We start from the raw sequence: 20000 nt of genomic DNA on the forward strand, positions 1-20000 counted from the left end.
TCCATTCTGGCAGCTTATTAGACTACTGCTTCATCCCTCACTGTACACATACGGCGCTGGCGACAAATTAGGGATTTCATAGCACCGCTTCCTCAGTTTCCATAGCTGATATGCAGGAATTTGGCCTCAGACACTAACTTTCTTGCTATTATCTTCATTAATAAGCTAAAGGGGTTTAGTGAGATGGGAAGGGGGTTATATTACCCCATTTGCGAGACGTGTCCTCGTTGAAAACCTGTTTGGAAATGTGTTTTGGCTTCATTATACATAATACATACACACATCTTCTTTTAACGTGCTTTTTTCCCATTTGTGTGGAGTAAGCACGATGCCTTATGTATATGTTTATATGTATGTATATATATATGTATATAAATGTGTGTGTCTATATTAATTACACGTAAGTATGCCAATGTCATCGTTAGGTATAAGGTTGACGTGTAAATTCAAGTCAGCACATAATATGTCCTTTTGAAGGTTTAACAACGTGTGCACCACTACCCTCTTTTATAATAAGTATATTTACAACGCCGTACATTTCATTTGAAAACCCTAACATTTGTAGTCTTAAACTGACAAACTGATTAATTATGAAGACGGTCATTTACTCGCACTATCCTTCTAATCAGCATAAAATAGACTTGATAGATCGTAACCATACGAGATCCATGAGAGCGTGCTGTACCTTCTATGATTTTAGTAACTTTTGTGTCTATTTTCAGTCCACATGAACAGAGCACCTGCTATGAATATGGAGGCTTAGCCAAATGATATTTCATTGAAAGTTATGTAGCCGTAGACATTTCAGTACAAGACATATGGCCTAAAGACAGTTGGCCAACAGATATTTTTCCCCATTAAATGTTCTACGGTCTCATGATGCATAGTCAGAAGATGAGCTCAAAGAGTCAAAGGGGCCACTGACTTATACTGTAATTCAAACTTCAAAAGAAAGGATATTTCAGTTAACGGTTGTCGACTGAATGACACCTGCTAACGGACATTTCAGTAAACGGTCATGGGCCTAATGACACTAGGCCAACGGACATTTCAGTAAGCTGTTGTGACCATCGGCCTGATTACGCTTGCTAATTGACTTTTCAGTAAGTTGTCGACCTAATGACTGTTGCTAACGGACATTTCATTAAATGGTTGTTGGCCTAATGACACTTGCTAACGGACATTTCAATAAACGGTCGTCGGCCTAGTGACACTTCCTTTCGGACACTTCACTAAAAAACATATTGCCCTGTGACCACATAGTTACTATCAGACATTTCGGCAATGGACTTATGGCTAAAGAAGTACATGACAACGGACATTTCAGTGAGGGATATCTACCCAAATGACTCCTGGCCATCGGACATTTTATTCAAGTACACGAGTCCTAATGACAATCACGAAGTAACATTTTTCTAGAGGGCACTGTGGTTTAACCATATTTGGCTAACGGACATGTTTGTGAAGGTCAGATGACCAAATGACATACGGCACAAGGCTAAAATGGACACACGGACCATTTTAGCCGTCAGACACTTGCACAAGAGAATATTTTAATAATAATGGAATTGAACAAAGGGTATATACATGGGACCGAATTTTCGCCTTCAGCTCTGTAGTCGAAAATTGAACGATTCAATGAAGCTGAACTACTTTATACTCTAAAGTACAGTCCAGATCTGTAATGGGAAAAATTAAAGTGATTCTAACACGCTGAACTATATTACACACTGAAGCACACATCTCTGAAATACCATCTCCTAAATAATAATAATAATAATAGCATGAGTCTTAAAATGGAGAAGCAAATCCACAGTTATGTATATGTACATATATTCAAAGATATATATTAATCTTTAAATATATGTACATATACATAACTGTGGATTTGTTTCTCCAATAATAATAATAATAATAATAATAATAATAATAATATAATAATAAGAATAATAATAATAATAATAATAATAATAATAATAATAGACGAGAGACACGAAATCGTCTTGTTCTGGATGAACCTCAACTTAACTTGATAACTGCTCGTGAGCCACTTACCCGGTACTGACCAGCTGTGGAGTCCTCGATCGATGGAACTCCCTCCCATTCACAGAAGCGAAGTGTACAGTAAGTGTGTAACTTTAAGGCTTTTGTGTCATTTCAGCTTTTCTTGTATTGTGGTGAACACGTTTGACGCGATAATGCTTCTTCAGAGTTGATCGGTGAGAAACGTGGTATGTAAAGTATGTCGATTGTAGTAGCTGTTCTTTATGATCAACATTATTTTTGTTTACCGCGGCAACGCTTTAAAGTTGATGGTTTGTGATGTATGCCCATTATAGTGGTGTGACTACAAGTAATTGTTCTTATTATTACGAGGGTACCCATACATTAAGAAAAATAACGTTAAAATAAAAATGGATCGAGATTGTCAGGTTCCATTGACCCCTAATGTTAATATTGTTTCTCTGGCGTTATGTCATCATCACCATCAAAATTGTTATTATTGTTTTTATTGTCCTTTATCGCAGTGAGACATTTTTAAAAGCCAGCTGGAGGGAAAACCCATGTACGGTATATTGATGTTCATTATTATTATTATTATTATTATTATTATTATTATTATTATTATTATTATTATTATTATTATCTAAAGGGCGTCATGAAATTGTCCAGCGCAGTCCATATGTTTTGATCTCTGAAACCTAAATAGCAATGAAAAAATGGAGGAGGGAGCAGCATATTTCTTATGCTTATCTTAGTCTATGAAAATATCATGCTTACTTCAAAAAAAGTTTCATAAGTATAACAAGACTATATTTAAGTATAACAAGACAGTATTTACAATAATAGCTCTCCTGTCGCAATACTGTGGCAGGCATAGTTACACATACGAAAAGGTTTACGTAAAATAGTTGAATATTCAGAACAATTCAAGCGTGCATAAATGTGTGGAGGTATGTAAATTCCTAACTGCAAACACCAACTGTATACCTCCTTGCGTATAAAGCTTTCAACTCTTCACTGTCACTTACAGTTTGCCCCATCAGTGCGTTCATTTTTCCAGTCAGTTGCGAGAGAGAGAGGGGAAAACAAACTTGAAGTTTCTCAGAGCAATCTTAATTTTTCCGTCCGTTATGAAATCCTGCCTCTTTTCCAGCTTTGATGGACAGATGCAAATGCAATGAAATGGTTTCGGTGGCGAAGATTACTCGAAAATTGTTGTTTCCAGGAGAATTCGGGAGCTTTTAGTGGAGGGATGGAATTCGTTTCTGTAATTCTTTTAGTTTCGCTCGATTCAGTTGGGGTCTAAATTTAGGTTTTTTTCCTTTAATAATTTAAGTATATATATATATATATATATATATATATATATATATATATATATATATATATATATATATATATATATTTATATATATATATATATATATATATATATATATATATATATATATATATATATATATATATATATATATATATATATATATATATATATATGCACGCATTGCATTTGCAGATATGAATACGGGAAATAACAGTAATGGGATCTTTCCTAGATAGTGACCCCAAGGGTTTTAACCCGGTATGTATCCACCTTTGCGGCGTGTTTAGTACAAGCCCGTTGGGGAGACTGAAAATATCATAAAGATAATGGCCTTCAAGAAATATTAGTCCTAGATAACTACCCCCGAACTTTGCTTGGGGTCACTATCTAGGAAAGATCCCAATAATGTATTCGATGAAACAATTTTTGTTTTAGTTATTCGTCCTTTGAGAGTAAAACTCAATTGCCAGTCTGAAGTGAACTGAAATGGACTGGTTAGCGCAACCACTTAGGTCACTGGTTACCAGGTCACATTGGTGAGACAGTCAGTTTATAATACTCCGATTTTGTGGCATGCCTTTACTCACGCTGCAATGATAACTTTCTAAGATGGCAATTTGATTATTTTCGGTAACCCAGGAACTATTTGCTCCATAGGGGCGTAGTGCCGTCAGTACACCTCACGTGGTGCACCGTTGGCATTACTTAAGGTTCTTTGCAGCGTCCCTTCGGCCTCTAGCTGCAACCTCTTTTATTCCTTTTTCCGTACCTCCTTTCATATTCTTTCTTCCATCAGACTTTCCACCTTCTAACAATTGTTTCATAGTGCAACGGCCAGGTTTTCCTCCTGTTACACTTTTCAAACTCATACTGTCAATTTCCCTCTCAGCGTTGAATGACCTCATAGGTCCCAGCACTTGGCTGTTGGTCTAGATAAATAAATAATCCTGTCTATAATTCCAGAGACTATTTGTAAGGTATTTAGATATTATATTCTCCCGTATGAATGTGAACAGTAAGCTGGGACCATCACGTCCCCACCAAAATTGCTTTTTAGTAGTGATGCCCTTTTCTTAACAACAGGGATTATGGTGTAAACGATCTTCTAAAGATGTCCTGTTAGCCATCTTCCGTAAGTTTATTCAACAAGGAACCCGCCCTAAATCTGTTCTCTCTGTATTTCCCTTCACTTCCTCTTGCTTCTTCCTAACGAACACCATATTCTTTGGAAGCTTGAATTTCAAGTCAATGGCCCCCTGTGGGCGTGTTCCTTATGAATGGGTTTCATCTGCAGAATAATAATAATAATAATAATTATTATTCATCCTACCATTGAAGTTCACCGTCACACGACCCATCGTCAGCGGTCATTCCTTATGAAACCTTAGCGTTTTACAACATTCTTATGGTAATGTTAGGGATGCTTATACTTATAAGTTAAGAGGAACTGGTGTGTGCTGTGTTGTCTTAGTGCTATAAACACCCCTGTCATCACTACCTCTGTAAAGGAGCGTAAGTTTTGGATTTGACTTGTTTATTGGTTAGCTTTTGTTTGCAGGATAACTTTGAGTGTTATGAAAGGATTTAAGAAAATACGAAATGTGGGCTTTAAGATTAGCATCAAATGGTTAGTTGGAGTTTAGATGGGATAGAGATTTAACATTTCGGGGAGGGACCTCAGTGGTTTGGAATGTTCCTGAACAACAGGTTGGATTGTAGCCTAAAGAACCTGAACCCCTACGCGCCATTGCCCTAGATTTTTGTGAACAAATTAATAATTACCTGGTAAACCACCACGGTGGAGGGTATGGTTTCGGTTTAGTTTGTTAAGGGGGCAGGGATTGAAAGAACCCCTAACCTAATCTGACCCTAAACAATGTGCATAAACTGTAGAGTGAAAAACAAAGGTGCATCGTACCATAACCTAATCTAACCTGATGTAGGATTCCAGGACATCTCTGTAGGGCATGGGGGAAAGGGTTAACCTTATTTGGCCTAGATTGCTGTAAACTGTTGTGAAATGTAGGAATGAAACCTAACTTGACCTAACCTAGGCCGTTGTGTCTTAACTGGGAAGGTGCTCCCTTAGCACAGCATTCGTTGGTCACGTTCCTTATCTTAGTTTGGGAGATAGGCCTAAAAGGCTGTGTCTCCAGTAGAATGAGGGCGTACTATGTGGATGTGGCCGACTTCTGTGCTTTGTAGGATGGTTGTAGTTTTAGATTACACTGGCCTAATGACATCACGAGCTCTTGCTCCTGTAGCAGCCCATAAAAACTTCTATGAGAAATTAATAGGTATGTAAGCGACACAATGGCCATGTGTCTTAGGCATTGGGACCTGTCCCCCAGTGGCTGTCGGCCAAAGAAACAGGAGATCAGCGCCTGTCCTATGAGCCTCAGAGGCTCAGGACTTTTTATACTATATATATATATATATATATATATATATATATATATATATATATATATATATATATATATATATATATATATATATATATGTGTGTGTGTGTGTGTGTGTGTGTGTATAATTGCTTCATTTATGACTTTTGCTCGGAAAATTAAAGTCATTTTAATAACAGAAACCCTCTGCGCAGTTTTAATGTTCCTAACCAGATGCTCTTGTTATTTACAGTTTGTGCTCGTCTTGGCATTCAAATGTACGATGGCCCACCGCCTGGAGCCAGTGAGGCAACAGTCTTGTGAATGACCCCTACAGTTAACCTTGCAGACGAATCGAAGTCGTCTTGGTGAGTGTTGACATTTCCTTGTTGATAAAGGTGTTGAGTTGGATAGACACTGTTTGCTCTTATTAGTTTCATGTGGATTCACCAGTTTCGATCTAATTGATTTAAAAAATTTTGAGAAACACCTTAAGCAATTCTTAACTTTGGTGTAATGATAAACTGATTTGTCATTGCTATTACTACTCTTGTTTCATTGCAAATGTTCCGATCACCGTAATCACAAAAATCGAATTGTTACTATTGGTAGTAGATATACTTGAAAAATAAAATTAGCATTTAAATGAAGAGTAATAACAGTAATATTAATTTTGGGTGCTGTCATCAACAAAGGATCTAGACTAGATTAAAATTCTTGTGTTTGTATATTGTCTCTTATTTTCTTGAAATTGTTTTCACTGGGCCTTTCATGGATTCGAGTTGGATTTCAGCTGCTAATGTCATCTGTTGAATTTTCATTAGTTAAGATTTTAGCTGCTAATGTTAGCTGCTGAAGTTTTATATTAGTTGAATTTTAAATTTTAGTTGCTAAAGTTAGTTGCTGACTTTTCATTAGCTAAGATTTTAGCTGCTAATGTTAGCTGTTGAAGTTTTATATTAGTTGAATTTTAAATTTTAGTTGCTAAAGTTAGTTGCTGACTTTTCATTAGTTAAGATTTTAGCTGCTAATGTCAGCTGTTAGTTGCTGACTTTTATATCATTAATTTTAAATTTTAGTTGCTAAAGTTAGTTGCTGACTTTTCATTAGCTAAGATTTTAGCTGCTAATGCCAGATGTCAGTTGTTTCCTCTTCGTTAGTTTAAGATGTTATATGGTAGTTTATCCTCAGCAATTTTAGAAAGGCTTTGAGCACTGCTTTGTTGTTGCTGAGCAAATAAACCGGGGGTCTAATCGAGTGTGAGAATGCTGCTTGTGTTAGATTCATTTGGTTTATTAATCTTAAAAGCTACTTTTGATTATGTTTCGTCCTACTGATTTAGCTACATGGGGCGTGTTTTTAGATGCTGGGCCACTGCGAGTTCCCCATTTAATTATATTGGACTGTGGCTACATACAAAGTAATTTCAAACCTTTTGCAGTACCTTAATATTTGCATTGTGGCTGTGGTCAATAATGAGTTGTAATTTCCCTGAATTCGTGGTACACATAAACGCCACTTCTTTCAGTGATTTATTGTGATGCTTATTTTATTTAGGTATTAGGATTCTCAATTATTATTATTACTTTACTATGTATGTATGTATATATATATATATATATATATATATATATATATATATATATATATATATATATATATATATATATACATATACTTTTATAAATTCCTTACGTTGTATCTTTTTAATAGAGGTGATTTCAGAAGGGTTTAATACAAATAACACTCAACAGGCTTAACATTTACCAGATTTACTGCTTAGACCAACGTGAAAACACATACTCGAATTTTGTACGTGCGCCGTCCCTCTGATGTGCACGTGTATTTTATAAGACCTTCCTCATACATACATACGAAAGGAATCATCCGGCACATTTGTGTATCCCGTGTATCTATTCCATCAAGAGTCGACACGTACTCGGGACATCACCACCGCCTGTGGAGAAATCGTCGTGATGGCTTCGACGACGGCAAACTTCGCGAGGAAAGGAAAATGTCAGGGGAAGCGGCGAGGTGTCGGGTCCAAACTTCGGTTCGCAAATTGGCTGCAAACTTCCCATCCCATTTACAATGTCATTAAAGTGTTAAGGGTGCTGATTTGGCCCAACTGGAAGGAGTTGCGCTCAGGCGGAGGAAAGGTTAGGAAGGATGCAGAGAGAGAGAGAGAGAGAGAGAGAGAGAGAGAGAGAGAGAGAGAGAGAGAGAGAGAGAGAGAGGAAAGGCTATGAAGGATGGAGAGGGACAGGGAGAGAGAAAAAAAAAAAGGGAAGGTTAGGAAGGATGATGAGAGAGAGAGAGAGAGAGAGAGAGAGAGAGAGAGAGAGAGAGAGAGAGAGAGAAGATAAGAAGGATGGAGAGAGATAGAGAGAGACAGGAGGAGGAAAAGGTTAGGAAGGATGGAGAAGGAGAGAGAGAGAGAGAGAGAGAGAGAGAGAGAGAGAGAGAGAGAGGAGGCGGAAAAGGTTAGGAAGGATGGAGAGAGAGAGAGAGAGAGAGAGAGAGAGAGGGGAGAGAGAGAGAGAGAGAGAGAGAGAGAGAGGGGGAGGAAAGAGAGAGGAGAGAGAGAGAGAGTTGTGGGAATGGAAGTGGAGAAAAAGAGGGAATAGGGTATTGACGATTGATCGAGAAAGTAAATTGAAATTGAAAGTTTTGCGTTTAGGAAATAAAATTTCTCTTCTTTTTCTTTGGAATTTACTGTGTTTAATAATTCTGTGTTTTGTATGTGCACCGAACGAGAAATGGAATGGAACTTTGGAATATTATCTAAAAGGTGTTTAGTTTTTGAAGTGAGATACTATCCTTTAATCTTACAGTACGATATAATATTCTCTAATCCGGTTTCATTGGCGATTGAAAAGTCGTTTAGGCAAAAATGTAAAACCAAAAAGAACCCTTTTCTTTCTTAAGGGAAGTTTACCTAGAACATTTTCTAACTTTTTACCTTGTACATATATCTTCTTACATCTCCGTAATCTGTGAGCAATATTTAATTGGCCATTTGTTCTTTATTTTGTATTCCTTCTTTTTAGTGCTACGTTTTATTACGTTTAACTTGAAATCCGATTTGCTGACGCATTTCAGTTCCAGTTACATAATGTATTAAGCTATCGTATTCCGGTGAAGAGATGTTCCGTTATACCGTTCTATAAAGATATTTATTGTTTGCCCATTAACTGAGAAATTCATACAATGCAGCCCGGGGGAGAAAAAGATAGTTGGGGGGGGTTGTGGTTTCGTGATGGGGTATGGGGTGGGGATGGGAGATATGGTATTTTGGAATGCCAGCATATCATATCTGGCTTCCATTCATGAATTTGGTAGAAGCAATGATGAGAACCGAGGATGACGGAATGAAATTGTCAATATTTACATAACGGGGAAATACCTTCTATTGAACTGTTCAAGATTGCAACTGAAAAAAGTCTTGTTTATTAAAAGCAGCAACTTTGCATTTTACGTTACATACATTATCTTGGGTAAAAACTGTTTTACGTAAGCTATGAGAATATGTCTTTTAAAATCAGATTAATACCATGGCAACTCATGGTAGGTTTACCATATATATATATATATATATATATATATATATATATATATATATATATATATATATATATATATATATATATATATATATTGTTTTTGTTTTTTCAATTTGATCCATAGAATGAAATTGAACTGGAGTTTTTAAAAAATTAGGCTAGTTGATGTTGTTCAACTATTGTGTTTTTAAGGTTTTCTTCGTCATTTCATGTAAACTTTTAGTATCTTTGTCTATAGACTGTCTTACTGACTGGTCTGTATCATTTTCAAAGTTATTTCCTGTCTCGCAATTCGTTTAAAGCACACCTAACTATACCCCTGTTGCATGTGCTTTCGTATATCGAAGCTATGACTAAAGAATATTGCGCATGGCAGCTCCTTTTAAAAGTTTAATTGCAATTTGTATGGTCTTAGCGACTTTTTTTTTGTCAATCAAGTTATAAATACTTCCTCGAAGGGTATATATTTGCATTATGACAAATATGTGTTATCGAATTTTTGTGCTTTGGTCATGGCGATAAAAGCTATCGTGTATTCTCTCAGGTCGATCCAATCACAGAAAACGGATGCTGTCCCGTATTGGTTCTATTAAAGGGAGACTATTAAAAGTTTAATTGCCTTGATTCGTATTTAATTAACTCCTGTAATTTGTTGTGCTTTAGTTTTTGCGAGTTGATTATCTTTTATTCCATATTAATTCAGTCCATCGATGGTGATAACATTAACAAAAGTAAAACAGTTTTTTTTAGAAAGGACATATTTCACGAAACGTGAGAGTTGTAATAAAACAAATTAAATATATATTAACGGAAATATTTATTTACATTAGTACAAGGTTCATCTTTATTTACTATATTTCCATCGATATCGACTTTGGTGTACATATGCCGTTAGAATTTATGTAGTTCCTGTGCTTAGAATCGATCTCATCCCACCCATTTTGTTGTTCCAAACCTTTTCACCCACGACTAATTTCCTTTCTTTGACTTCTTGCATCACTCCCTTTACAAAGATACTAAACAACCAAGAAAATATAAAACACCCTTATAAATGGAGAGAAAGAGGTTAATCAGATTTAATGGGTCTAATAAAATATGCAAAATGAGAACTGCTGTCTGAAGTGAATGCAGTCCTTGGCGTGATATGGAAAATACAGAAGAGCTGAATGATGCAAGAGTGGAAAATGCTGGTGTAAAATTGGGAATGCTTTAGGAAGCGACTCTTGAAAACATAACGAGTGCTAGTAAGAGGTTGACAAATGAAAAGACACCAGGGATTGATGGGGTTAGAAGAGAAATGCTGCAGCATGGTTAGCTCTTATTATATCTTAAATTTTATACCACTGAAGGAAGATTTAGATAATTTGTGTAAACCCAAGGAATCTGCTATTTTACCAATACTTATATTCTTATATTTTTTGTATATGTTTACTAATTGTATTCATATGAATAAAATTTGGATTTGGTATTGAACACTGTGGTTGAGTGGCTGACCAGTGTTTGTAGGAATCTTTAGAGTAGGGAAAGGTTACAAAGATGTGGGTGAGAAGAGTGAATGTTTTAAGTGTTAAAGTAAATATGAACGAGGCGACTAATAATGACAGAAGCGCAACATATACCAGGGAAGGTGTATGGTATGATTTTGATTGGGAAATGAGGACAGAAGAACAGTTTGGGTTTAGACAAAGAGGATCGTGTGTTATGGAACAATTATGAGTGATGTGTAAAGCAAAGCTTTCTGGTCAAATCAATAGAGAAACAATGTGGAGACTCTTCTAAGGTAAAATATAGGAAATAAGCTGTTGGTTGTGAATGGAGTTCATTGCAGTATAAGTAAAGCGTGTTATTATATGTAGACGGAAGAATTACTCGTTTGGTGAATATAATGTCGCCATGGTTTTTGAGTGGAGTAATTTATGCAATAAGGACATTAATCCTGAATATTGTGTGAATTTGTTAATGCTTGCAGATGATATGGTTCTGATTAGGTATAGTTAAAAATAAAAACTTATAAACTAAAAGAGTTGAAAGTGTTGGCAAGAAGAAAAATTTTAAGGGGAAATGTGAGCAATAGTGGTTTTGAGGGTAGCTGGAATCCAGGAAGATGGAATACTGTAGTGAATGAAAGTATGGGTGGAGTGAGGATGGAAGCAGTTGACTATTTTAAATATTTGGGAGTAATTATAACACACAATTGGAGCCTGAGAAAAGAGGCAAGTCACAAAATCGGTTAAGAAAGAGAGATGTCTCAAGGTATGAAAAAGATCGGGAAGTGATGTTGTTTGTCCACAGTGGCCAAGGTGGGAATGTGTAAAGTGTTTGGTAAGCCAATCCTCCTTTGAGGACATGAATGTAATGTTGAATGCTTCTGAAATAAAAAATTTTGAATCTGCTGGGAAAAAAACTTTGTATAGTATGTGTCATAAGATGGATCAGTGTGTTTCGAGATGGTTTGGTCATGTCAGGAAAGGAAGGACGATAGGTCAGCGAAAAGAGTATATATATCAGAAGTGGCAGGAGGAAAGAGGAGGGGAAGACTAGAAAGTACTGTATAGATGAGTGAAAGACGTGCTGGAAAGAAAGGAGAGTAATATCCAGGAATAGAGGGCAAACAAAGTAAAAGTTAACGATTCGGTATGAGTAAAGCGTTTGCTGTACTGCTGAGAAGCCACCTGCCCAGAGGGTATATTTATGTTTCAGCAAGAATGAATATGTAATTTCTCTAGAGTAACCCTGTTGCAGTAAATTACGTGATGCTAAATCTTGTCTCTTTCTGAAGACATCATATTAAACACACATATATATATATACTGTATGTATGTATATATATATATATATATATATATATATATATATATATATATATATATATATATATATATATATATGTGTGTGTGTGTGTGTGTGTGTGTGTGTGTGTAAATATTAGATTATCATATTCATAAAAAACTTCAAGAGTTCAAGCCAAGATGCAATGCATCACTACCCTAATGCTATTCTTGCATTTTAATAAGTTTTTATTTATTTTTTTTCACATATGTATGTATATATACTGTATATGTATTATATGTATGTATATATATGTGTATATATGATATATACTGTATATACGATATATATATATACGTGTGTGTGTATGTATGTTTGTGTCTATACAGAATAATACCAGACTGATTTCCGTAGCATTAGTATCACGAGGGCCTATCACAAGTTGAGTAGCATCAAGCACCCACCAACTTCTCAGCTAACACTGAAGATCTCGCAGGCAACACTCCGCCAACAAGTTCGATCGTGTTTGTCACCACTTGATTTCGCGACGTAATTACACTTCCGTACGAGTTCGCTTCCGGGTCAGTGGTGTGCGTGAATTGGCCAGTAACTTTCTCCTATGACTTTATGTTCCTATGTACTTGTATGTATGTGATTGTATCATTATTATTATTATTATTATTATTATTATTATTATTATTATTATTATTATTATTATTATTACTCATGGTAGGATGAGTCTTGAAATGGAGAAACAGAACCAGTTATGTACGGGCACGTATATTTAAGAATAAGTATTTACAGAGAGCTTCTGGGAACCTGTTCAATTCCCCTTTTCAGTCTGATTGAAACGGGAAATTCCCCTTTTCAATCTGATTGAAACGGGGAATTAAACAGATTCTCGAAAGCTCTCTGTAGAGATTTATTCTTAAATTTGTGTACCCATACATAACTGTGGATTTGTTTCTCCACTATTATTATTATTATGAAGAATAAACCCTAGTGTTCGTAAGGAACAAGACCACAGGGGCCACTGACTTGAAATTCAAGCTTCCAAAGAATATGGTGTTCATTAGGAAGTAAGAGAAGGTAAAGGGAAATACGGAAAGAAGAGATCTCACTTGTTAAAAAGAAAAAAAAAATTATAAATGAATAAATATATAAAAATGTATTAAAATGCAAGGACTATAGCATTAGGGTAGTAATGCATTGCATCTTCGTTTGAACTTATGAAGTTTTGTATGTATTGTTATGATAATATAATATACTTAAATAGGAGAAATAGTCTGTGGTATAAAGATACAGACATACATTTTTAATTGTTTCTTAGTGACATATCGATCTTGAATGTTTTAATATTTCGTCCTTTATAATTCATTAGGCAACTTTTCTGTTATATTTATAGTTTTAAATTACAAAGACACCTAAAGGCAGGTACTATCACATGCCCTGTTATTAGGAAAAATGATAAACAAAATTTTAGTATCAGTGTTCTGATCGAAACTTTTTTTAGTTACAGTTCCAGTTATTGAAATTAAATTATCACTAACGGAAAGCCGAGTACCATCAAATTTAACTAAGTACATACTTAACCATAGTACTTGAATATTTGTGTGTTGGCAATGGGCGATTCATTTTTTGTATGGGATGTTAAATTATTCCAAAACTTATGCATCTTTCGTTTCATTCATACTTGCTGTATGGAAAAAAACAGTGGTTTTATATCAGTTTTAGTAGGAGAGTATTTTTCCTTGAGAATTAAAGTTTTGTTTGTATTTCTTTAGGAAACTTATTATTTATCTTTCCTCTGTCTTTCCTGTGTGTTAGAAAAGATCAATATACATTATTATCTAAAAAAGATTTACTAGTAGGAGACAGGGATATGTGTAGTCTTGAATATAACACGGACCTAGGACCACCCCCCCCCTCTCTCTCTCTCTCTCTCTCTCTCTCTCTCTCTCTCTCTCTCTCTCTCTCTCTCTCTTCCCTAGCCTTTGTGTATTCTGAGGCTTTGTCTCCGCTCTAAATTTAGGTCTTAAAGCAGTATGGGTCATATTTGCCATCGTCTGGGATTACTCGCTTGATTAAGGTTTGAAAAAAGAAAACAATTCTTTCATATTATCTTTTAAAAGTTTCGTTTCTCATTTATAATAATGTCTACATGAACAAACGTATTTGAATGAATATGTATTTGGTTTTTTAAAGAGATAAGATTGTTTATGAGTCAACTTTAAATAGGCAGAGAGAGATGTTTTAAAATGGTGGTTCTGTTAAAGATGAGTGATCACCAGTTACACTTGGTGTTGTTGTTTCGACAGCTTTGGCACCTTAAGTTTTCTATTGGCCTGCGTGTCTTTTATAATTAAGATATAGTGATTGAAGTTTTCAAAGAAATAGCATATAAAGTGATATCAAGTTTACCAATATAAAGAATGCGTTATGCCCATTGATAACATCTAAGGGGAGAAGTTAGAGGCATTTAAACAGTATAAAGAATTTGTTATGCCCATTGATAACATGTAATTGAAAAGTTAAAGGGATTTAAACAGAATAAAGAATTTGTTATGCCCATTGATAACATGTAGTTGAAAAGTTAAAGGCATTTAACCAGTATTAAGAATTTGTTATGCCCATTGATAACATCTAATTGAAAAGTTAAAGGCATTTAAACAGTATAAAGAATTTGTTATGCCCATTGATAACAACTAGTTGAAAAGTTAAAGGCATTTAACCAGTATAAAGAATTTGTTATACCCATTGATAACATCTAGGGAAAAGTTAAAGGCATTTAACGAGTATAAAGACATTGTTATACCCATTGATAACATCTAGGGGAAAAGTTAAAGGCATTTAACCAGAATAAAGACATTGTTATACCCATTGAACATCTAAAAAGTTAAAGGCATTTAAACTATAAAGAATGGAAAAACATCTTAAAGGCATTTAATAACCATTATAAAGACAGTTTAATACCCATTGATAACATCTAGGGGAAAAGTTAAAGGCATTTAACCAGTATAAAGACATTGTTATACCCATTGATAACATCTAGGGGAAAATTTAAAGGCATTTAACCAGTATAAAGACATTGTTATACCCATTGATAACATCTAGGGGAAAAGTTAAAGGCATTTAAACAGTATAAAGAATTTGTTATACCCATTAATAACATCTTTGAAAAAGAAAATTTTAACCAGTATAAAGCATTTTGTTATACCATTGGTAACATCATAAAAAGACTAATATGTTTTAATACCCATTGATAACATCTAGGGGAAAAAAAGGCATTAAATAAAGGCATTGTTATTTGAAACATCTAGTTATAACCAGTATTGACATTGGTATACCCATTGATAACATCTAGGGGAAAAGTTAAAGGCATTTAACCAATATAAAGACATTGTTATACCCATTGATAACATCTAGGGGAAAAGTTAAAGGCATTTAAAAGTATAAAGACATTGTTACAGCCATTGAAAACGTCCAGGGAAAAGTTAAAGGACATGAAGTGGGCTTGAATTCCAACCCAAATTTTGACTCACATAGTAATGAAAAATTGTATTCACGTACATTTTTGTTCATGTGTCAGCATAAGACTAACTTGCCACAGATAAATCATGGTTAACATACTATAAGGTGAAATTGTTAACATATTATAAGGGAACAAGAACAGTAAAATGCAACTTGAGAAAAAGTCTTTTGTGGATCAGATATGGAAAGACTGACTTTCCCAAGTTTCGGATCAGTGAATATAGCACTTTTTATTAGCGTGGAGATGACGAACATTATTGTTGTCTGTTATATATAATTTCAAGCGAATGGAGGTTGCAGTGAGTCAGTTGGTAGCATCTAAAATAACATTTACCCTCCTTGCCCCTCTCTCTTGTTTAACTTTACAGAGAATAAATAGAGTTGATATGTAAGAAATGATGATCTAACTGCACATGTGCAGTAGCCACCCACTGCTTTACTTCTGCCTTCAGATAATTTACGTAAGAGGACATTTATTTCATTGGTGTGTATTAAAAAAAAGAATATTTTAAAATATAGCATTTTATTGATTAAAAATGAACATTTGCCAGTTACTTATTTCCAAATTTAGTTACAGACTAATCATTGTTGTTATTCCTGTCAAACTGCCCTTGGACAGTACAAGATCATTTTTGTTAACAGATACTGTAGTATCCATAGTTAGCTCATCTGTGTATAATAGCATGGAAGGCATTTGGGTGACTTTTGCTAATGCTTTGTTTCAATTCAGTTCATGGTTGCTTTATAAAATATCCCATCTTCAGGGCTAAAAACAGAAAATGAAGAGTCATACATCAGGAGTCAGACTAAAATGGAGCACAATAACAAATCATTCTTTTAAAAAATGATAATGAGTACATCAATGAGCTTGAGGTTTGATATGAATGCAAAATTGCAATTAAAGAAACATGAAATTAACATTAAAAACAAAGCTATTAAGCATGTTGATACCAAATTTCATGAGAAAAAAAAAATTGAATAGCAACTAGAAAAACCCGCAAGAGAACTTCTGAGAAAATTACATTATCCGCAAGGACAGAAAAAAGTCTTTAACATTAATCCTAACAAGCAAAACATTTCTTTATGTATTTACAAAAAAGTAAAATGCAAAAACAAGTAGACGAGAACTCACCGGCACAGAAGCTACGTAAAAGACTCAATAAATTATTTTTTGATACCCTGGAAAGCAAACAGAGGGAGGCGAGAAATGTAGAATGGGCGAGTGGTCTATTAGGCTTTGTTCAATGGTACAGCAGCTGAATGGTTGTTGAGGGTTGGTGATAACTGTTTAATGAAGAGGGACTCGACAATGGATAATGACGGGTTATCTATTGCTTGAGATAGGATTTTGAAATCACTATACAGAATATTATGTTTGCATTTTACTTTATGCGCAGAGAATTGCTTCCTGTATAAAACTAATCCTGCCCAGTGACTGACACGCCAGATGGCAATCGATGCGAACCTTCAACAACCAACAGGAATCACCCACATAAGTTCCCAAATTACATTTGGGAACAAGTTGAAGCCGCATCAGTTCCGGTAGGGTGTCTTTGACCTTGAAAACAATTAAATTTGACGTATGGATACATATAGCTATTCATTTTTTTTCTCATGAAAGTTACTGTCAATAGTCTTAATAGTTTTGTTTTTTATTGTTAATTTCGTGTTTCATTATTTGCCATTTTATTTTTTTGCAAAATTTTAAGCTCTTTGGTGTACTCAGTTTTTTTAAAGAATGAATTGTTATTGTTCTCCATTTAGGCTGACTCCTGATGTATGGATTTTTATTTTCTCAGTTTTTAGCCCAGAAGATGATATTTATGTTCTTGAAACGTTGGCAATGGAAATGAATAAATTTATTACTGGAAATGCTGATGTTTCTGCTGGCCATATTGTCCATATTACACACACACACACACACACACACACACACACACACACACATAAACGAAGCTTCACAAGCAACATCAATCTCTTTTTGTGAAAGACGGTAAATCGGTGTTTGATAGCTACTTGTTCGTAGGAAACACAGTACACTAAACCTCACACAGGAAGAATTAACCCGGAACAGGGGTTAATATCCATTACGAAGATCGGTTTGTAATCCAAAACAGATGTCCATAATAAAAGGGGAATTCTAAATTACTCGAAGAGGCGAAAAGACGTAAACTCCGACAGGAGTTTAGATAAAAAACCATCGCCCTCAACGATTCCACTTCAAACAAATGGTGGCATTGCACTGGGGAAAATACGAAAGTATTTATCAAGGTGATGGCGAGAGACGAGAACTGTGATGCTGCCAAGTAAACTGGGAGTCATAAGGGCACTTCAGATACATTCTGTTGAGCTATAGAGAAACAGGGAGAAAGGACTTTATTGCCTAAATAGTGTTTTAAAGCGCGTGAGGAAAAATGCGTGAGAAGTTTGGACACGTGGAAATATGTGTCTTTTCACATTACTCTTAAAACCCTCACTTTCATGGTACATTTCTCTAATGTATTTATGTTTATACAGCTGGTGTAAATATTTGTACCTGTATATTTCACGAATGCATTGTAGGGATGTTGAAGGGGTTGTGTTGCCTAAAGTTGCAGGAAATTCATATCAACAGATATTATTATTATTATTATTATTATTATTATTATTATTATTATTATTATTATTATTATTATTATTATTGTTGTTGTTGTTGTTGTTGTTGTTGTTGCATAGGAAGGTTTTAGTTTTATTTTCTCGGTGTATGCAGATCTCCTTGCGAATTAAAGCCAATTGAATTTGTGCTTTTGACAGGGACAGAAATTCAGATGAGTTCACATAAAAGCAAAGTCTTTTTAAATCCTCTGCAGAGCTATGAAGGGGAAAGTACCCCAACTCGCTCTCTCTCTCTCTCTCTCTCTCTCTCTCTCTCTCTCTCTCTCTCTCTCTCTCTCTCTCTCTCTCTCAATAGGCCAAGCTCTCGAGTACATTCACAAACTATTTTGGACGAAAATTTCATTAGCCAGTACCACGCGAATATTCCACAAAACATAGCATGGTATTATGTGTGCCAGCACATTCTCTCTCTCTCTCTCTCTCTCTCTCTCTCTCTCTCTCTCTCTCTCTCTCTCTCTCTCTCTCTCTCAATAGGCCAAGCTCGCGAGTACATTCAAAAATTATATTGGACGAAAATTTAATTAAGCCAGTACCACTCGCGTACTCCACAAAACTCCAGCATGGGATTATGTGGGCCAGCATCTCTCTCTCTCTCTCTCTCTCTCTCTCTCTCTCTCTCTCTCTCTCTCTCTCTCTCTCTCTCTCTCATCCGTTGATATTAGTACATCTAATCCCCGAACATACGACAGAATTTTATAGCGCGATATATTCCTTTATATGACCATTAAATCCGGTCTCGTATCTCGGTTCCATCCATCTCGTCCGCCGACGTCTGCTCCGGACATTTTGCTGAGAGCGAATAAAGAGCGTTTTATGGAAATCGCTTCATCCATATGTTTATTCCTCTTCTACTTCTTCGGGGCTTCCTCTCTGTTCTCCGGTCTCCCTGGGTATATTTCGGGATGCATTTGCCGTGGGAAAGTCTTCTGTGGCTTGGCGAATCTTCTTCCTGGTTTTGTAAGATCGTTCTTTTTAAAATTTTTAACCCTACTCTCTATTCAGTACAGTAACGTCCCTGCGTTTCATCATTCTTCCAGTTCCGAAGGGGAACTGAGGTAGTCCACCCCTAATACAACCCCCTGGGGGGTGGGGGGTTAGTGTACCTCGTGCGGTGCACTGTAGGCATTACTTGAGGTTCTTTGCAGCGTGCCTTCGGCCCTTAGCTGCAACTCCTTTCGTTTCTTTTACTGTACCTCCTTTCATATTCTCTTTCCTTCCATCTCGCTTTCCACCCTCTTCTAACAATTGGTTCATAGTGCAAATGCAAGGTTTTCCTCCTGTTTACAACTTTCAAAACTTTTTAATGTCAACTTCCGTTTCAGCGCTGAATAATCTCATTGGTTCCAGTGCTTGGCCTTTGGCCTAAATTCTATATTCAATTTAATTCAATTCACCCTTATTACAAGACATTTATCCTTGTTTGATGGACACCGAAACTTTCGTATGAGGTAAATTGGCCGAAGGAACATTAAACGAATTTTTGGTAGACTTAACGAGAGAATTTACATAAGAGAATTTAATCAGTTCACATTGGTGAAGATATTTTAGGAAAAATAGTCCTTATTAGACAGTTAATATGACGAGTGGGACTGCCCTACTTTCATTCTCTCTCTCTCTCTCTCTCTCTCTCTCTCTCTGCCAATTTTTTCACCTTTTTTTCCGTGCCTCATTCAAATGGAAATCATACTCTGTCTCTGTTTATTCTCACATAAATAAAAAAATCAAAAGGGATGGTTTGGGATTCTGTAGCACAGCCTTAAAGGAATTAAG

At 35.5% G+C, this 20000-nt stretch overlaps 1 protein-coding gene and 1 long non-coding RNA gene across 3 annotated transcripts in view; one reads left to right on the forward strand and one right to left on the reverse strand.

Moving 5' to 3' along the window:
- LOC136830761 (uncharacterized) overlaps positions 1-20000 on the reverse strand; it is a 122398-nt gene that overhangs the window by 31100 nt on the left and 71298 nt on the right. The window lies entirely within an intron of this gene.
- The window catches only part of LOC136830763 (uncharacterized), an 870103-nt gene continuing 852233 nt past the window's right edge, over positions 2131-20000 (forward strand). Inside the window, exons 1-2 of the long non-coding RNA XR_010850738.1 lie at positions 2131-2231; positions 5966-6080. This is a non-coding gene — a long non-coding RNA (uncharacterized lncRNA). The remainder of the gene's footprint in view (positions 2232-5965; positions 6081-20000) is intronic.

Source organism: Macrobrachium rosenbergii, chromosome 47 (genome assembly GCF_040412425.1).
Source record: "Macrobrachium rosenbergii isolate ZJJX-2024 chromosome 47, ASM4041242v1, whole genome shotgun sequence".
Lineage (NCBI taxonomy): Eukaryota > Metazoa > Arthropoda > Malacostraca > Decapoda > Palaemonidae > Macrobrachium > Macrobrachium rosenbergii.